This window comes from Mauremys reevesii, linkage group 2 (assembly GCF_016161935.1).
Source record: "Mauremys reevesii isolate NIE-2019 linkage group 2, ASM1616193v1, whole genome shotgun sequence".
In the NCBI taxonomy this organism is placed as follows: domain Eukaryota; kingdom Metazoa; phylum Chordata; order Testudines; family Geoemydidae; genus Mauremys; species Mauremys reevesii.
Genome location: NC_052624.1, coordinates 235,289,731 through 235,310,076, shown reverse-complemented (window position 1 = coordinate 235,310,076; position 20,346 = coordinate 235,289,731).

Here is a 20,346-nt window from a genome sequence, read left to right as displayed (position 1 = left end):
GTAACTTGTGACTTTGGGAATATGGCAGATGAGGTGATTAGAGACCAGCTCATTGAGAAAACAACCATACTTCGTGTAAGAGAGCACTTACTTCTAGAACCACAACTTACACTAGAAAAAGCAATAACCATTGCTACTCAGATTGAGTCAGCTACAGCTGAAGTCAAATAATGAACAGGGATACAGGATGCACAGTCCAGGCTGTGACTCCTTTGCAGAAAAATTCACTATCGTTGCAGACAAATAATTGCAGGAGGAAAACTAATGAAAAGCCACTGAATCAGCAAATTCAAAATACAGTAAAAGCTTTGGCTGTGGATCCCCACAACATCTTGCAAGCTACACAGGATGTCCAGCAAAAGTAGCTCAGTGCAATCATTGCAAAAAGATTGGGCATTTTGCTGAAGTATGTCGCAGTAGCCAGTTCAATCAACAGGTGCATGCAGTTACAATGCCAGATGTTACTGTGCTGAGCGTGGACAAAACCACTACTGCACATATTCCAGAACAGATAAAGTGCACTGTAAATGTTTCCGTCATACCCACAGGCAAATCACACTCTATTCAGCTAATGTTGGACACTGGCTCAGCAGTATCAATACTACCTGATTCCATCTATTTGCGTTACTTTAAAGATGTGCCTCTTACTGAACTCAAACTTCACTTGGTGTGCTATTTGAAAAACCATACTCCAGTACATGGCTGCCTGCCAGCAATAGTGACTTTTGGTGATTGCTGTGTAACTGCAGAGTTCTATATTGTTCAAAAAGGCACTCCTATCCCTGGCAGAGATTTACTGGCTGCTTTAAATCTCAGGGTAGTTAATGGACAAATTGAACTTCCTCAGCAAAGCACTCTTGCGGTACACACACCAGTTTCAGCTGGGACCCAACACCAGGCTGAGGAGAAACTCGGCTGTGCTTATGGGTTTCTGCATAAAGTTAAAATGCAGAATAATGTGATGCCTGTACAACAGAAATTACGGTGCTTACCATTTTCAGTCAGGGAAGCTGTTTCACAGGAACTTAGAAAACTTGTTCAAAAGGACATTATTGAAGAGATTAACTCCTCGGAATGGGTTTCACCTATAGTAGTGATGCAGAAGAAGGGTGGAGGCATTCGCCTTTGTGTGGACTTAAGGGAGTGAAATACAGCTATTGTGATGGACAACCATCCTCTTCCTTACATAGAAGAAGTAGTTGCAGAACTCCGTGGAGCAAAGATGTTTTCTACTCTTGATTTTCAGAGCACATACCACCAGGTTATGTTGCATGAAGATAGCAGATACCTCACATGAGCATTTATTACACATGAGGGACTATTTTGTTTTAAATGTCTTCCATACAGTTCGCATCAGCCCGAAGTGCCTTCCAAAAAATCCTACGAAGTGGGTATTCACCCACGAAAGCTCATGCTCCAGTACGTCTGTTAGTCTATAAGGTGCCACAGGACTCTTTGCTGCTTTTACAGATCCAGACTAACATGGCTACCCCTCTGATACCAAAAAATGATGTCATTGATCCTGAAGAATCAACATGGAGTTCAGTGCTATTTGGATGATATTATCGTGTTAGGAAATACTACTGAGGAGCATGACAATAACCTGCAGTCTGTACTAAACTGCATCAGCAAAGCAGGCCTCAAACTCAATAGGTCCAAATGCAAATTTAGACAAACTGAACTCTCCTTTCTGGGGCATACAAATTCACAGGCTGGACTAAAACCTGATCCAGATCATATCCTGGCAATTTCAAATGCTCCTCCTCCAACAGATTTGCAAACCTTACGTTCCTTCTTGGGTCTTACTTCCTGGTATGCAAAATCTATTCCCAATTATGCTTCTGTAATTGAACCGTTACGAGAATTACTACAGAGAAGTTCAACCTTAGTGTGGACAACAGATGCACAAGCTAGTTCGAAACGGTGAAAGACTGATTGTACATAGTCCAGTACTTGCACTATTCAGTCCCGCATTACCCACAATTGTAACTACTGATGCTTCTGATTGTGGACTTGGGGCTGTCCTCACACAACTTCATGAGGACAACACAGAGAGGACTGTTGCATTTGGTTGAAGGACACTGAGTAATGCTGAGAGAAAATATTCTACAGTCAAAAAAGAAGCACTTGCTTGTGTCTGGGCTGCTGAAAAATGGAAAACTTACCTGTGTGGCCACATGTTCAAGTTGTGCATAGACCACAGCCCTTTGATGACGTTGCTCACGAAAGGACTGGGAAGAGCAGGATATCAGTTTGCTAGATGGCCTGCAAGACTACTCTCTTTCAATTATGAACTGGAATATAAGTCTGGAAACAAAAATGTGGTAGCTGATTGCCTTTCTCGCCTGCCTTTGCCTTCACCAGATGGTCCACCGGAGGATGAGGATGTAGTAGCTGTGCTTATTACAAGCACTCTTACTGCAGTTACAAGAGAACAATTTCAAGCTGCTTGTTCAGCGTGTCCAATTCAACAAAAACTATGGGAATTTCTGACAAAGAGATGGCTCAGTAACCCTAAAAACCTTGACCCAGTTTCGCTTCCTTATTGTAGAGTTCGGGATGAACTTTCTTTGCTCGATGGCTATGTGCTACGAGGTACACACCGGCTACTTGTGCCAGAAGAATTACAGTCAAAACTCATATACCTGGCACATGATACTCATCAAGGAATTGTCAGAACCAAACAACAACTACGGGATCTATATTGGTGGCCAAGGATGAACTCTCAAACTGAAGCACTTATAAAATGTTGTGTCACTTGTCAAATGCATGATAAGACAGTAGTGACATGTACCCCTCCATTACAGCCCGTTCCTCTTCCTGAATCTGCATGGGAAAAAGTGGCAATTGACATTGTAGGACCCTTTGATACTGCTCCAATTGACTGTCGTTATGCCATCACTTTAATAGACGATTTCAGTAAATGGCCTGATGTAGCTTTTTCATCGCAAATCTCTTCTGCTACAGTAATTAAGTTCCTCTCTTCAGTTTTTAGCAGGGAAGGTAACCCCAAAGAACTGGTGTCAGATAATGGTAGTGAATTTACTTCCCTGGAGTTTGAAACTTTTCTAGCAGAGAGGAACATTTTACATAGAAAGTCATCCCTATATTACCCTCAAGCCAATGGGGAAATCGAGCGGTTTAACAGAAGTTTGAAAGAGAGTTTGCAAATGGCTAACCTGGAATGGCGATTGTGGACACTCTTCACTACTGATTTCTTGCAAGCATACCAGGCTACACGACGTGCCACAATGCAAAGATCACCCTCAGAGTTACTGCATGGGAAACAGATGAATACTAAACTGAACATTGCTGGATTGTAAAAGGCATGACCTGAGGCCCCAACCGAGGATGATGTGAGAAAAACAGTTGAACAGAACCAGGCAAAGTATAAGGCTTTCACAGACAAGCGGCGGGGTGCTAAGGAACCAAAGTTTGAGTGTGGGTCCTTCGTTAGAATACGAAAACCTGGAATTTTACGCAAAGGGGACCATAAATTCACAGCTCCTCTTAAAATCATAGAGAAGAAGGGACCTTACACCTATCGACTTTCTGATGGGAGGGTATGGAATGCTTCTTATCTTGCACCTGCCTATGCACCAAGAGGAGATTTTGCCAACACCCAGTCTACACTGGATGACTTCACCGTAGTGTCATCACAACAAAACTTTGCATTGGAACCGGGGCTTGAGAGACGGCCTGTCAGACCCAGACAACCACCTGTCTGGACTAGAGACTATGTTATGTAGTATCTACAGTGTTTTCAGTGTAATATTTCTGCCAATAGAATAGTGTCTTGTTTCCTATTTATTCCTGTGGTTAGAACAACAATGTTTATTTTAATTGGGAGAGTTTCTTAAGAGAGGAGGGAATGTGGTGTTTAGATGTTGCTTGTAATTATTAGATCTGGGAGTAATGGCTGTTGGGAGTCTGAAAGGACGGGAAACAGGAAGGACGGAGAGGAGTTGAAGAGGCAGAATGAGAGTTACAGAGGGTGCAGCAGCAGCTTGGTAAAGAGGTTTCCACTTTAAAAATAAAGTCCTGTTGAAGTTTGTTAGTATCTTGCCTGGTTGGTACAACAGTGCTGTGGCCGGATTTCTCCACTGACCCAGTGGCGGATCACTCTGCCATTGTTAGGGTCCTGGGCTGGGACACAGTGGAGTTGGGTGGGCCTGCGTCCCCCTAACCTCTGCTACCGCACTCCTGGAGTTGGCAGCCTCCCCACTTTTAGGCAACGAGGCCTGCATTGGTCTGTCACCCACCAGAGCTAGGATGCCAGATGGCTTTGTTGTCTGTCCTGCCAGAGAGCTGATCCCCCTAGACCAGTGGTTCTCAAACTAGGGCTGCAGCTTGTTCAGGGAAAGCCCTGGTGGGCCAGGCCAGTTTGCTTACCTGCTGCATCCACAGGTCTGGCCGATCGCAGCTCCCACTGGCTGTGGTTCGCTGCTCCAGGCCAATGGGAGCTGCAGGAAGCGGCATGGGCCAAGGGACATACTGGCCGCCGCTTCCCACGGCCCCCATTGGGCGAACCGCGGCCACTGGGAGCTGCGATTGGCCAAATCTGCAGATGCGACAGGTAAACAAACCGGCCCAACCTTCCAGGGGCTTTCCCTGAACAAGCAGCGGCCCTAGTTTGAGAACCACTGCCCTAGACTGCTGTGTTGCTCTGCCTGACTACAAGCCAGAGCCACTGTTTGCCGTTCTGCCTGGACCGTGGCCTCCGGGCTGATAGGGTCACTGTTGCTCGGCCTGACTGCAGGCTAGAGCCATTAACTGTTGGCTAATTTCCCCCTGAACTGAGTCTCTCTAGAAGCATTGAAGCTAGGGGCCGTGGTCTCCCTCCCTGGCGGATGAAGAGAGAGCTGTGACCACCTTACAGCCAATAATATATCAGCAATGTGTTTTTATAACCTCATTTATAGGAGCAAACATACCCACATGGTAAACAATGAGTTCTATTTTCTTATAGACTTCCATTAGCAATTAATTCCCACTTAAATTTGCTATAATAATTAATAATTTACAAAACTGTTTCAGGCATTCATCCTAATTTATATAAAAACCTTCATTGCATTGTCTCCAACCCAGATTTTGTGGACATAAATTCAGATTTTACAGCATGAAGATGCCTTAGCTACCTGTACTTCCCTCTGAATAGGAGAATTGTTATCAAGCTTATTTCAGTTCAGTTGATTTTTTTTCTCTTCTGTATCTTCCTGAAGAAGTGGCATGGTTGTTCCTGTGGAAGTTATTTGCTATCATTCTGTATGCTTTTCCTTCTTAGAGTAAGCATTACGTTTACTGTATCTGAACTTTGTCCTTCCTCCTTGTCTCAGGTTAGAAAATTGTGGACCTTTCCTTTAACTTTTTTGTAACTCTGCCTAATTCTCAGTTGTGGGCTAATTTCAGAACAGGTTGGTATCAGTAGTTGTATCTTCTCTCCCCTCATTTTTTTCCTCACTAGAAGGGCACAGCATTCCCTCTCCAGACTGGGCCACTAGATGGGCAGAAAAGTTCCTTCTGTGGACTAATGCCCAGCAGCTTAGACTGATCTTCTGATAATCAATCTCTTTTCTTTTCTATTCAGTGATTGTTTGGGAGCAGGGTGACCAGATGTTCCGATTTTATAGGGACAGTCCCAATTTTTAGGGTCTTTTTCTTGTAGGATCCTATTATCCCCACCTCCGTCCCGATTTTTCATACTTGCTGTCTGGTCACCCTACTTGGGAGACCCAGGTCTGATGAGTCTCTTTTACAAACCAAACATATTTAAACTGTTCCTTGACTGTGACTAGTTTTATATTCAACCAGTGGCACATTCTGCAGAGAGACTAATGGAGAATGGTTTGTAGCTTCTAATCTCTGTTCTCAGTAGCACTGCTACAAACTTCTGACTTAACTCAAGAGCTATATTGGCCATATTAGAATGTGGCTAATGCTATCATGTACTTGGGACCAGGGGCGTAGCCACAGGTGGGCCTGGGTGGGCCTTAGCCCTCACCCACTTAGCATCCAGGCCAACCCAAATTTGAGCAGGGGATACCCGGCAGCCTGTATCCTTCCCTCCCTGCTGACAACTTTCAATTTACCTGCAGGCAGGGAGTGGTGTGGAGCCCTCCCAGCAGGCAGTGGCACAGCACAGTTGGAGGGGCCAAGTGTCTAGGCTGGAGGAAGCCCCAGCCGTTCCTCCCTCTCTCTCTCCCTCTCTTTCTCTCCTGCTCATTGCAGTGTGCATTCCACTTGCCCAGGCAGCTCTCCCTGGGACTACAGTCATTGTGTCACCACCATCCCCACCCTCACCGTGGGGGGAGCCTCCAAGTAAGTGGCACCAAAAGTTTGATACTATCCGCTCTCATCTCGCAAAAAGGTTGGTGCTGCAATGTAATTTGAGATGTGGATTTCTCCTTTTAGGTTCCCAAAGTCTGCAAAATATCATTTAAAAGTGGCTGGTTTTTGTTTTGGGCAGTGGTGGGTTAATCTGTCCCTTCCCCCCATACAGCGGTATATGACAGAGGGAAGCCTTGGACACACACGTGCGTGGCCTACTCCTACTCACCCCTCTCCCCACTTCTGTGCTCACCTGAGGCTGGCTCCCTTCCCTTCCCTTCCCCTGGCTGTCAGCCCCTTGCCTGAAGCCCAGTGGCATAGCTAGAAGTGGAAATGTGGGACATAGGAACAGCCTGTCATTGCCCGCCCACCCGAAAGTTGAGGCCCACCCAAATTTCCACTCCTAGCTACGCCACTGCTTGGGACTCTTGACTACTCCTGAATTTCTTGATGCCAGTAGTGGCTCATGCTGCTTTTACTTCTGCCAATAGCTAAGGAATACCACCATTTTCTTTATTATAAGGGCCTTGCCCCAGTCTTCCATGCCTGTTCACCTCTAGGTTAAACTACTGCAATTTACTCTATTTAGAATTATCCTTGAGAAACCTTACTGCCGCCAGAAGTGGTCCTCCAGCTATCAAACTAGCTTCCTCTGACTATTTATTACGTTTACTGCTATTCAGAAGAAGGGTAAGGCAGATTTTGTTGGTCAAACATTTGTTTGACTATGGACCATTAACAGTGTATTTGTTGTTTTTGGCTGGAGCAGTATTAGATATAGGGAGAAGGGCAGGCTGTTTGTGCTGTCTGCTGTGGACAGTTTTATATGAGCTTTCATTTAATGTTTATCATACATGCATATGTCCTAAACTATCATGAAACAGTCAGTGGGCAGGAGTAATATGAAGATATGAACATATGCTAGTGGCACAACACTATGAAAGTTTGTCAGTACCAATGATGAGGACTTTATTCAAAAAGTTTTAGGGAGAGTGTGGGTTTATGCCGTTTAATACCGAAAAATCCAAAATAGGAAGGATCAGGTTTAAAGAAGGCAAAATGGATTGTGTCCTAAGTGATCACAAACTGAAATACACTATTTATTTTTACATTTCCCATTAAGCTTCAACGGAAGTATAGCAGTATCCATACACAACAAATTCACTCAATATGTGATTGGAAAACAGTGGAGACAGAATCACCAAATGATCCAATGGATAAAGAAGTTAGGATTTGTTTCATGAAGTGTTCCTTATATGGGTTTCAGTGGAGTGAGGATGATTTGAAGTAGCTCCTATGATTCAGAGAATAGGCCGAGATTGTCTCTCCTTGATAAAGTAGGCTAGGGGAACCTATCTTTTTTTGAGGCATAACCACTAATTTATGCTCATCAACATTAAATGAGGCATAGTCATACAGAGAAGTTTATAGAGTAGTTTGGAGCAAATGTTTGTCTAGGTAAAGTGATGTTTTGACATAAAACCAAAAGTTACAATTGCACCTTTGACAGACAACTAATCTGTGAGTTTCACTATGTCTAATAATGCTGATGTCCAACTAGACCTTCTGCTAGTCTTTCACTTGCGTATATTTGAGGCCAGTGTATAATGTGGCCATGTTCATTTCTTCATAACTGTCCTTGTTTTTTTGAATGTGCAGCATAATTATTCCCCATAATTCTAAACTTTAATTAAAAATAAAATAAAATAAAGGGCCTGATTCAGCTTGGCATTTCTTCATTTCTACACAGGGGTAGCACATGGAGTAATGCAGGGGTGAATCAGACCCTAAGCTTTAATGGTTATGAAGAAAACATCCAAAATGAAAACCCAGCATAAACCAGTATAATGGTTTCACTCTGAGTATGAGAAGGTCTGAAAAAATTGCTCAGAGGCATATTCAAATTACTGCATTAAGCTTCAGAGTGTCAATGCTATAAACAATTTTACATGTGATTGTTTTAGCACAAACTAATGTACTTTGTAGCTAATGTACTTTATTGTTGCTGAATGCAGTGGCAGATATTGGTATGGATCACAGGGGCAGAAAGTACTGTCAAGGTATGGTGGTAGGGGAATGAAGATTTAAACCTCTTGCCCCCTATTTTAAATTAATCTTCCTTCCTGTACAAATTGGGGTGCGGAAAAAAGAGAGCTTAATAGATTCAAAGAGTTTAAGGCCAAAAGAGATCATTAGATCATCTAGTCCAGGGGTGGGCAAACTACGGCCTGCAGGCTGTGTCCAGCCTATCAGACCTTTTAATCCAGCCCTCGAGCTCCATTGCTCTGCTCCGCCTAGGGGGTGGGGGTGGGAGCTTGCCCCATTGTGCCTGCCCGTCTTTCCTGCTGGGGAGTGGGATCAGGGACTTGCCCTTCTCTGGCACTCCAGATGAGGAATAGGGTCGGAGGCTTGCCCCGCACCACCCGCCTGGTGCTCCCATGTGTTCAGGACCTGCATGATGGGTGTGAGGGCACGCATGTTACTCCAGCTGTACAACCCAAATGCACCTCATGCTCCATCAGAGCCTAGAACGTGCAAGCCCACATGCCTTCTACTTGTTGGCTTAGGTGACTCTGATGTTAATTTTGTGAGCATTCATGGCCCACCATATAATTTCCATACCCAGATGTGGCCCTCAGGCAAAAAAGTTTGCCCACTCCTGATCTAGTCTGACCACCTGTATATCACAGGTTATTATATTTCACACAGTTACTCTCGTATTGAGTCCAATGACTTGTATTAAGCTAAAGCATATCTCCCAGAAAGGCAGCCAGTCTTGATTTGAAGACATCAAAAGATGGAGGATCCGCACAAAACCGAACACCTTTGCCCCGCTCCTTCTCCGAGGCCCCACCCTGTTCACTCCATCTCCCCTCCCTCCGTTGCTCACTCTTTCCCATCCTCACTCAGTCGCTCATTTGTACCGGGCTAGGGAGTGTCCCTTTTCGACCAGATGTTCTGGTTGAAAACTGGACACCTGGCTACCCTACATCTTTGGTATTTTTTTTGTTTGTTTTGTTTGTTTGTTTGTAGTGCTTAATGACCCTAAGTGTTGAAATTCCATGCCTAATTTTTAATTTTAATTTTTTGACTTCAGTTTCCAAGCATTAGTTCTTGTTTTACCTTTTTTCCTGCTAGATTAGGGAGACCTTTAGTACCTGGTATTTTGTCCCCAACAAGTCACACCATAATCGCATCATTCTATGCATCCGAAGAAGTGAGCTGTAGCTCACGAAAGCTCATGCTTAAATAAATTTGTTAGTCTTTAAGGTGCCACAAGTACTCCTGTTTTTTTTGCGGATACAGACTAACACGGCTGCTACTCTGAAACCTGAATAGATTGAGCACTTTAAGCCGTTGCTTCCTCCTGTCAGATGCCTCATTGCTCCAAATCCCCACCCTTACTCTTTTCTTTGGGCCAAAAGACTCCAACTGTCCTCCACCCAGTTACCAAAACTTTCATCTTTGCCCCAACAACTTTTACAATGAGGCCACACATGTACGGTAGAAAACTCAGTGGCATAAGGAAAACTGAAAATTTGGGAAGAATATAAAATAAGTTGATATAAACATAAAATAACAAGGGATGCTCTCCTTATTAGGCTGGAGTAGGGGAAAGAAAGAAGGGCTTTGCAAGCATATGAGTCAGTGCCAGATAACCAAGATCTAATATTCCTCAGAGAACAAAGGGTGCTGGGTGGTGATGTGAGGAGTTGAAACGATTACTTTAAATTGTCATTCCCACCCACCCTCCCTGCGTCTTTCCATAGTGTGAGACTAATACCTTATTCATTTGGTCCTGGAAAGGGGAGTGAATGTATATGAGCTGACATTTAGCTATTGGAAATATTGTCCTGGTAAATATGAGCTATTACCAGCACTGGAGATTAATACCTCAAATGAGGAGAAAGCAAGCTCAGAAGGCTGGTCTTTAGGTGTCCTTAGTGTTTAATAAAGAGAAGTTTGGTGAAGTAAGGAGATTAAACTTCAAAAGACCCATCATTCTTTTTGGACTGGCCTATAAAGAACTGAAGATTGGATTTCTTTTCAGGAGACTGACAGAGCTGAGAAGAGGGTAGATTGGATCTCACAGACTAGCAAGGCAATTGCAAGCCAAAGCAGGAGCATTGTCTTTGTATGTGTTTACACAACACCAGAAACAAAGGGAGCTGTACAATCTATGGTAATGTAAACATTAAATAATAATCAAAGCAATGTGCCACAGCTTTGCACCTTGTGGGCAGAGAAGGACTATCTGTCTGAATGGTTGGATTTTACATCCACTTTGTGCTTAAGTTGTACAGGTGCAGGGAGGATGCTCTGGGGGGTTAGGCATTCAGGGATCTTGGGTTCCATTCATAATTTAGTCACAGACCTCTTGTGTGACTCTGGGCAAGTCACTTAGGCTATGTCTACATTGGCAATTGAGCAACCAAACTTTTGTCATTCAGAAGTGCTAATCCTCTCCCCCTCCCCCGCCCGAAAGACAAAAGTTTTGCCACAGCAAGTGTCAGTGTGAACAACGCGTTTTTGGCAGGAGCGCTCTCCTGTCGACAACGTAAACGCCTCTCATTGAGGGTGGAAGTATTTTGTTGGCAAAAGTGACAACAGACAGCGGCTGCACTGCCTGACTTTTAGTGACACAGCTGTGTTGACACGGCCATCTTGCTAAATGCTGTGTGGTGTTGACAAAGCCTTAATCCGCTCCGTGCCTCAGTTGCCTGTCTGCAAAGGGGTGGTTTTGTGAGGATAAAATGGTGACTCAAGTTATGTCTACACTTGCAATTAAACAACAAAAAGTTGTTCAGAGGTGCTAAACCCACCCCACGAAGACAAAAGTTCTGCCAGGGCAAGTGTCAGTGTAAACAGCACATTGTTGGTAGGAGTGCTCTCCTGTCGACAACGCAAAAGCCGCTCGTTGGGCGTGGAAGTATTTTGTCAGCCAAAGTGCTGAGAAACAGTGGCTACACTGCCCGACATTTAGCGACACAGCTGTGTCGACATGGCCTTGTCACTAAAAGCTGTGTAGTGTAGACAAAGCCTCAGATGCTACAGTGGTGAGGGCCAAGGCAGTGTAAATGAGTATACCAGGTGCACTGGAGTGGAGAATCAGGACCAGCATCTTCAATATGGGTCATATTGAGTTTAAATGTACCCCTTTGAGTGGGGTAGATAAAAAACCAATAAGGGGAGAAAGAGTGAAGACTGAATAGAGAAGAAATTGCACGATAGTTTAAAGAGATTCTGAATCTGCATCTAAACTTCCCAAAGTTCATTCATGTCCCAATCTGGTGTTTCTGTTTAAGTCACATCTGTCAGACAAACACACATGGCAGTAAAAATGTTAAATGTTTCAGTCAGCAGGCTTGAAGGCTTCTGACCAAAACATTGTTCTTCTTGACTTCCAGCGGTGCATATCTAATAATGTACTTCATGATGTTTAAATACCAAATGCATCATTCTACTCCTTGATAATGGGTGCAAGAGAAATGACTCAATTTGGAGATGAGCCGAGTGTTACAGGCTGACAGTGATGGTAGTGGTGATTCTTCTGGCTACATCGCTCTCTCTCTGAACCCGGATGCCTATAGCACATAGCACACCACTGTCTGTATTCTCTGGGTCAGGATTTCATTTCACTACATCATAAGCTACTAACACAACCTTGTCATTGCAATTTGTCACACTTTTTTGTGTGCTCTATATCTGACTGAATTCTCATCTCCCCAGCCCATAGGCTACTAGTCTGGAACAAATCTCTGAAACATAATGGAAAAGAATAACCATCCCCCTTTTCCTCCTCTCCCACCCCCAATAAGACTAAATAGACACAGCCACTACTGCGGGTTCCATTTCCACAGGCTCTGCATGTTGTATAACATCAACTCAAACTATCTTCTTTAAATAAGAGGAACATATTTTGGCTGCTAATGCTTTGGCTGAGGTTACTGCTGCTATCTCAGCTGTTGGGGTTGCTGCAATGGTTAGTGTAACCTGTGTACTGACCAGCAAAAGAGCCCCTTCTGAAGGGCAGACTGGAGATCATAGTACTTGCAAAGTAGTTAAGCTTTGAGTATTACCCTTTCTCCTTGTCCCCATCCTAAAAAAAACAGGTAAGTTTTCGAAGGAAGAAATTCTTAGCTATCAACTGTTCCACCTTTGTGACTGACCTGCTGTAAGGGAGGGAAAAGGCGTGTGCTTCCTGGCTCTGTGGAAAACCTGGGGAGAGGCACCCCTTGCTCCACCTTGTCAATAGGTGCAGCCATCTCATATGGAAAGAGGGAGGAATCATAGACCTGACTTTGCTTCAGATAGGCCCTCCCTCTCCAGGTATAGCTGTTGAAGGCACTTGGTACATCACTGAACCCTAGTTTGAAAAAAAACAGTTGAATGTTTCCTGTGTGAGAAAGTCAATTTATGCTGCACCTCAGTCCCCCAATGGTATAATGGGGACAGTGCTTCTTTACCTCACAGGATCGTTGTGAGGATAAAATCCATTAATGTCAAAAGGCCCTCAGATACAGTGTTTTAAAATCCCTTCTCAGCATGCTCATTATGTAACTGCTAAAGATTTCTAGTAAGTCTCCACCCCTTTTATGACATCACCACTCACACTCTTTTTGGCCAGCCTGACAGGTATAGGGGCTGCAGCCAGGTCATCCCAGTGGGAGAAATTCCAAAATTAAGCTTTCAGCCTTTAATTCATTCATCTTGCACATCCTGTATGCTTTATGGCAGTGGTTCTCAAAGCTGGCCGCCTCTTGTTCAGGAAAAACCCCTGGCGGGCCGGGCCGGTTTGTTTACCTGCTGCGTCCGCAGGTTTGGCCAATCGTGGCTCCCACTGGCCGCGGTTCACTGCTCTAGGCCAATGGGGGCTGCGGGAAGGGCAGCCAGCACATCCCTTAGCCCACACCGCTTCCCGCAGCCCCCATTGGGACGCAGCAGGTAAATAAACCGGCCTGGCCCACCGGGGGCTTTCCCTGAACAAGCAGCGGACCGGCTTTGAGAACCACTGCTTTATGGTATTGTGTATATTTAAGAACATAAACCAAAATACAAAACTAGTGTTAACCAGAAAAGCAAGACTTTGGAAGCTACATATATGCAATGTGGCTTAGCTAATGTTGCTTCAGGAACCCTGACTTCAAGTGGTTTTGGCTGGCATTATCATAGGATTTCTTTGCATGTAATATGTATTTATGCCACTGTAAATCTATCAGCATTACACAATACATCCTGTTTTCTTTATGTTAAAGGGAATTCATAGGAGAAAATCAGCAGTGCTATTAGCATATTTTCCCTTATGGCTCTACTGTCTTCTTTCTTCTCCACATTTCCTTATTTTTTTAACCTCCTTTGACTTTGTGCCAGGAATGAGATTTAATACCAGTGAGATACTATTTTGTCAAATGCCAGCTACTCATGTTCGGGTAATTAATTTACATTCTGAACATCTAACCCAATTTTACTGGTTAATTGGCAGGACAGGCAACTCTGTTACCCACAAATAATTATTTTTGTATTAGTTGATAATAGGTATTTCTAAATAGGTCCTTCTCTAACTAAAAAAAAAGTACCTACTTTTCTACTAAAAAAATAAAATACAAAATACAGAGAGACCAAATATGTTTGCAAATAACATTTTTGCAATGAAAGATATACCCACCCTTCATTACACTCACTAGCAGTGTCAAGGGTCACCTGAAGCAAGCAGAAGTGCTGTGCTGTGTATAAACAAGAACGGAGAGTCTTATTGTCTAGAATTATCATTTTTCTGTTACATTCCTTTTTTTTGTATTTTTAAAGAAAGTTGTTTTGCTGAAATATTATATGCTAGTCTTACATTGTGCTCTGTATATAACTGAATGAGCCCTATTTTGTAAACCAGTGGCCCGCGGAGTAATTTGCTGCAGCCCGCCAAGCTCCCCTCCCCCGCCACCTGCCTTCCCCCAGCGTGCTGTGTCCTCACTCCTCTGCTTACCTCCAAGCACTTCCCGCTGCCAAACAGCTGTTTGGCGGTGCTTAGTACTTTCCAGGGGGGAGGGGGAAGAGTGAGGAGCCATTTGCTGAGGGGAGGAGGCAGAGAAAAGGCAGGGAAGGGGTGGGAAGGGGTGGGGCCTCATGGAAGGGGTGGAGTGGGGAGAGGCCAGGGGCAGCGCGGGTGGGGGTGTTTGTACCTTTATATGAAAAGGTGTCAATGATGTGGGCCTCGGGCCAACGTACTAGTCCTGATGTGGCCCTCGTGGTGATTTGAGTTTGAGATCCCTGTTGTAAATGATTACATATCTAAGTGGTCCCATTGAAGTCAAGGGAACTACTCATGTGAACAATAACCATTCATGTCTCTAAGGGTTTGTAGGCTCATATCGTATGTTTTATGAGAGATAGGGTCAAGCTGCAAAGTTCGTGTCTTGACTTCTAACACCCCAATGTTCAAATATTTTTGGACCAGGGATTTTAGATGGCCCATTATAAGAGAGGACATCTTTTACAAAATTTGGATCTGGGTTCAGGTTCAGGTTTGAATATCTCTTAAGTTTGCGGGTAGACAGATTTGGGGTTGTGATTTGGGTCTGTCTCTATAAGTTTTATTATAAAACTCTTTTAAACCTGTCACATTTAAACCTGGATTACATCTTGCAAAGATTATGTATAGAGAGCTAAATTAAAACGCCCCCCCCCACCCCCTCAAGAGAAAAAACAACCTCTACCTCTTCAGGTGGGTCTTGTATGATGTAGACTGAAATGTTCACAAGTGATCATACACATCTCTTGTGGTGAGATGGCAAGGTCACATCTGGAGAAGCTAAGCAGTTCTAGAAGGAGAATACATGTTGTGCACTTGTCCTTAGCAGAATTAATTTACATACCTTCAAATTCTGGATCATTTTCAAAGTTGAAGCCAGGGATGTTTCTTACTGAAGTTTGGGGCACCGTCCTCTGAGGTTTTTATTTGTGCTGCATAGTAATGTTAAACTAAATATATATTATAGTATAATATGGCAGTGGAAAAAACATGAGTCTGCATGTTTTTGCTATTTCACGTATGCTCAGCTTGTATGAATTCCACTTTTTCAGTGTAGAAGGTATAATAACTGTGTGGAACCATGGAGTGAGTATCACTCTCTGTAAATTGTATTAACATTTGATTAAGTAAATGTTGAATAAGCTTGAGCTCAGACTGGAATTTTTTCAGTGAAATTACAGTGAGACCAAATGTGCCATGTCTGACCGAACTAAGTTAAACAAATTCATTTTTTCACAGAGCCACATAAAGTATTTTAAGACAAAATTGCCACATAATGGTATACGGCCTACTTCCTGGCTTTATTACTGGTTGAAATTGCCTGAGATAGATTCAGTATTCAAGGAATTTCCTATGACATGAACATGACTGGAGAAATAATTTTCGACATTAAATTTGGTGAACTGTTGAACTTTGTTAATATTTTTTGCAGTGTTCAATTCATTTTTAATAAATTGTACAGCACTGGCAGCAGACTGAAGTCCAAGCCCAAAGATTGAAAGTCTGACAGGTCAAAGGAAAAAACGTTGGCTTGAGATCTCGTGCCTGTTAAAATACTAACTAGAAAATTAGGCAGGAAAAACAGTTACAAAAATATTGAGAGTATCTTTGATCAGCTGGTTGAAGAGAAGTAATATGACAAACAGGAAATTACAAAGAATAACTATTTTGACTGTAGTGGAAATAGCGACTTAGGTAGCTGCAGTTCAAACTAGATACAGAATATTTTTCTGGAATTTAAAGGAAAGGTATCCAGATGTCTAAACATTCTACTCAATGTGGCTTTTATTTCAGTTTTGGCATGCCTTCAGAAAACTGGTAGACAAGTTTAGCTGGAAGACTTTTTCCAGCATATTTACATAATTTCATACATATTTTATGCTTCTGCATTACATCTTTTAGCAGTGGTCATATTTAATTTGAAGATTCTCTTAAAATATTACATATATTTGTATGAATTATTTCATTGCCCCACGTTAAAATGCTTTGTATATTAAGAAAACATTTAGGCCTGTGAATGGCTACAGTAAACACAAGTGAGGGTAATCTCTGGAGAAAGACATTACTCTGAGTATTCAGTGAAGTGTCTCCATATAATTGTAACATACTGTTCTGAAATGAGTTAAAAATGAATGGTGGTGGAAGAAAATTGTTGTATCTCATTTAGACACAACCATATGTTTGGTACTGTGTATTTCTAAAATAAAAATGTCAAGTCACTGTTCTTTGTGGGTCCACTGAAAAATCAAAATAATGGTTCTTACTTGGAAAGCCAAGACAGAGAGACCTATACAGAGCAAATAGACAGCACACCCAGATAATAAAGTAAATTTAAATCACCTCCCTGCACTTTAAGCAAGGGGGCGGGGAGTTGTCTGGCTGGCTAGGAGAAGAGGGCAATGCTTTCTGGCTTGGGGGGAGAAGGGGAGATGTGAAACTTCTGGAAAAGCAGTCAACATGGTGGATGACTCACCACCTAGGGATAAGGGGTTTAAAAAGGTCAGCCTAGGCCTGCAGCTGGGGTCAGCAATGCACTAGAGGGCTACATCTTTTAGCTAGTTGCATGATAAATAGCAAGGACAACATAGTATTTTATGGCCTGATCCTGCAAGTTGTGGAACATGGTCTGCTCCCACTGATATCAGGCGGCGCAGCCAGCACCTTCCAGGTAGTGCTTAATACATTGTTCAGTTGGGTCCCTACAGAGTTTATTGGTATTTCCTCCTCTCCTGGCCATGAATCTATTTGTTTGTCTAGATGTATCTGTTCTGTCACATTGGGGGTCTTTTTGTTTCAGAATTATTTTAAGGTTGAGTCCAAAACATTTTTTTTTTAAAATCACATCTATTTTTAAAATAAATGTATCTGTCGCATTATGTCCATGAAAAGAAAAAGACTTCTGGCTTTTCGTGAATGTTTATCCATGTTTTACATTCTGTGTTTTTAATTAAATGAAGAGTGTAGAAGGGACTGTTTATACAATGTGTGTATATACAATTAAGGGGAAAAGAGGCCCTTTTCTAACATAATCAACTGGGAGATAGCAAAATTATTATTCTGGGTCTTGTTCAGAATTACATGTAATTCAGATGAGTAAAACAGCAGATACTATTCAAAACTAACTTTATTTTCTTTCAACAGAGATGAGAAAGAAAGGCAGAGATCTTATAGATAGATATAGATCAGATAGATATTATAATAATTTAATAATATTGTCTGCTTATAGGGCACCTCCATCTCATGATCTCAATGCACTTTTCAAAGAATAATTAAACCTTGTTAATTAAGATAAGTATTGTGTTCCTTCTTCAGATGAAGAAACTGAGGGATAGAGAGATTTAGATCACACTTTTCAGTTTATTTTAACTTCATTTGGGCTGCTGGATGCTCCGCACTTCTGAAAATCAGGCCCAAGGTATCTCAAGTTGAGTGCCCAAACATTAAGATATTTAAATTTTGTGGCCACTTTTGAAAAATGTAGCCAAGGACCAGATCCTTGAAGGTATTTAGGCTCCTAACTTCAATTGAAATAAATGATTCTGGGTTGAAATGACTTAGCCTTGATCCCAGAGGAATGACATACGTTGGTATGGATCTCAGAGCTCCTACTCCTACTCTTGTGCCTTAATCACTATGAGACCATCCATGCTCCCTAAACAAAGATGGATGTGTGTAAAATTAAAATAAAAATGTTATGATATTTCTTAAAAAGGACCTGATATGTTTAAACAAACTCTCCATGGTGAGAGGGGCGATTCTAAATTATTACAATGGGGCAGTGTGTGGGAAAGTTGTGAGCATTTTCATTTGCCAGGGAATGTATTTGCTTGATTGTTAATTTAACATGATGATACCAGGATTTCCTGATGCTTACTACTAATACAGCAAAATCTCGCCTCTCCTCTGTATTACTCCTCAAGAGGGGTAGAAAGGTTGCTGCCTTCAAATGCAAAAGGTGTAAATTTGTTATATTCAAAATGGAAAATAATAATGTAAATCAGCTTATGGTGCGTGTGAGTCAAAATAATGGACGTAGTGTGTTTCTGTTACATAACCATCCAAATTCCCAAAATCAGTTGAAGAACCAGCCTGGCAGTCTAGTGACAACCTAGCAGGCTGCCATTTGAGTTTGGGTCCCAGTTTAGTCCCCCTTCATGTCCCAAATTGGCAGAGGCTGGTAGCACTGTGCAGTGGCTGCAGAGAGTCCCTGCAAGGGAGCCTCTCACCTCATTGCCTGCCACAGAGCCCACTGCGGTGATTCAGCAATAATAGGGGGGAGTCTTTAAAGGACTGTGTCTAGGCTTCCTTCAGCGGAGAGCGGATTGCTGCACTACAAGTTGGAGTAGAGATTTTAAAAGAAAGGGCATTAGACGTCTTGGGACCAAGGAACAGCTTGGAAAACCAAACCTTATTTGTGTGCTATTTATTATGGTGTTATTATTTATTATCAAATGAAATCTATCTATCTGGTCACTACGGTACAGCTCAGCATCCATGTTTATTTTTTCACAACCATGCTCAAATTTGCTGTGCCCCCACAAGCTGAATCTAGACAGAGCAGACATAGTTAGCAGCATAGCTCATGGTGGGAGGGATAGCTCAGTGGTTTGTGCATTGGCCTGCTAAATATAGGGTTGTGAGTTCAATCCTTGAGAGGGCTGTTTAGGGATGGGGGCAAAGATCTATCTGGGGGTTGGACTAGATAATTTTCTGAGGTCCCTCTCAACCTTGGTATTCTGTGATTTGCATCATAAAAATGGGTAAGATTTCAGCAATGGTATGTGTGAGAAGAGAAATGTCCCAATTCCACCTTTATAAATAAATGCCTGATTCTCCAGTCCAGTAGTATTTACTCTTCTTACATTTTTAAATGTTTATGTATGTATTTATTTATTTATTTATATATTTCCTTGGAAATATGTTTAATCAGTTGAAGTTCTTGAAGCACTCTAAAGATGCATAGCAGTATATGAGAGCTGGGAAATATTATTAATTACTGCTACTGTTAGATAGCCTGCACTGCAGATTCTGAATCTAAGTTTATAAACAAAAATACTACCTTTGCTTTTTCCTCAGGTCTGAAGAGACGATGAACCAGCATGCAAACAGAGCTTGGATATTTGTTTGAGTAATCAATAGGAAGGGAATAAGTCATTCAGATCTGAAAAACCAGGGCCTGATCATGCGATGTGCTGCACACCTTCTGCAAGGTGCTGTGTACCCTCATTTCCCATTGACTTCAATGGAAACAGAGGACACTCAGCACCTCACAGAAGGTGCTCACTCTCCCCCTCAGTCTCTGTTCCCTACTTTCCAAAATTGAATGCCTAAAAGGAGTCTTTACTATTGATTATATACACAAATGTTCTCTCTGGACTAGGCCCTGGGTCAATTAGAATATAGATAAACCTCTGTTTGGGTTAATATTAGGAGCCATCACAGGGTAGTGTCATCTGGAAAATAGAATATGAGATGGGAATTAGGAAGCCTGAGATCTGGTTCCCACTTGGCCACTGGTACTTTGTGACTTTAGGAAAGGCACTGAACCTGTCTCTCTCATTTCTGCCATCTGTAAAAGGGGAAAGCCATATCTACTGGCACCTATCTTTGTAGTGCTTCTGAGATTGTCACATGAAAAGTACCATGGATGGATCTTGGTTTACAGTCTTTCAAAGCAGAATAAAATTTCATGATTGACAATTGCACACACATGCAAGGCACATTTGTATTGATTTGCTGTTTGTTTCTTGTTTTCTGTTGGGCTTGTTTATCTTTTTGTTTTTTTAACCAAATGGCTGCTAACATTTCTGGAGGCAGGCGTAGTGGTTCTTACAATGCTACCTAGTGTGAGTAGCTTATGTAATTTGTCTTTTAATTTTGTACAAAAGTACATATTGAGTGTGCGTTCCTCATCTTTGAAATGATTTCATTTCAAGCATTCTGAAATTCATAGGAAAAATCATCTTGTTAACTGAATATTTCATTGTTTCATT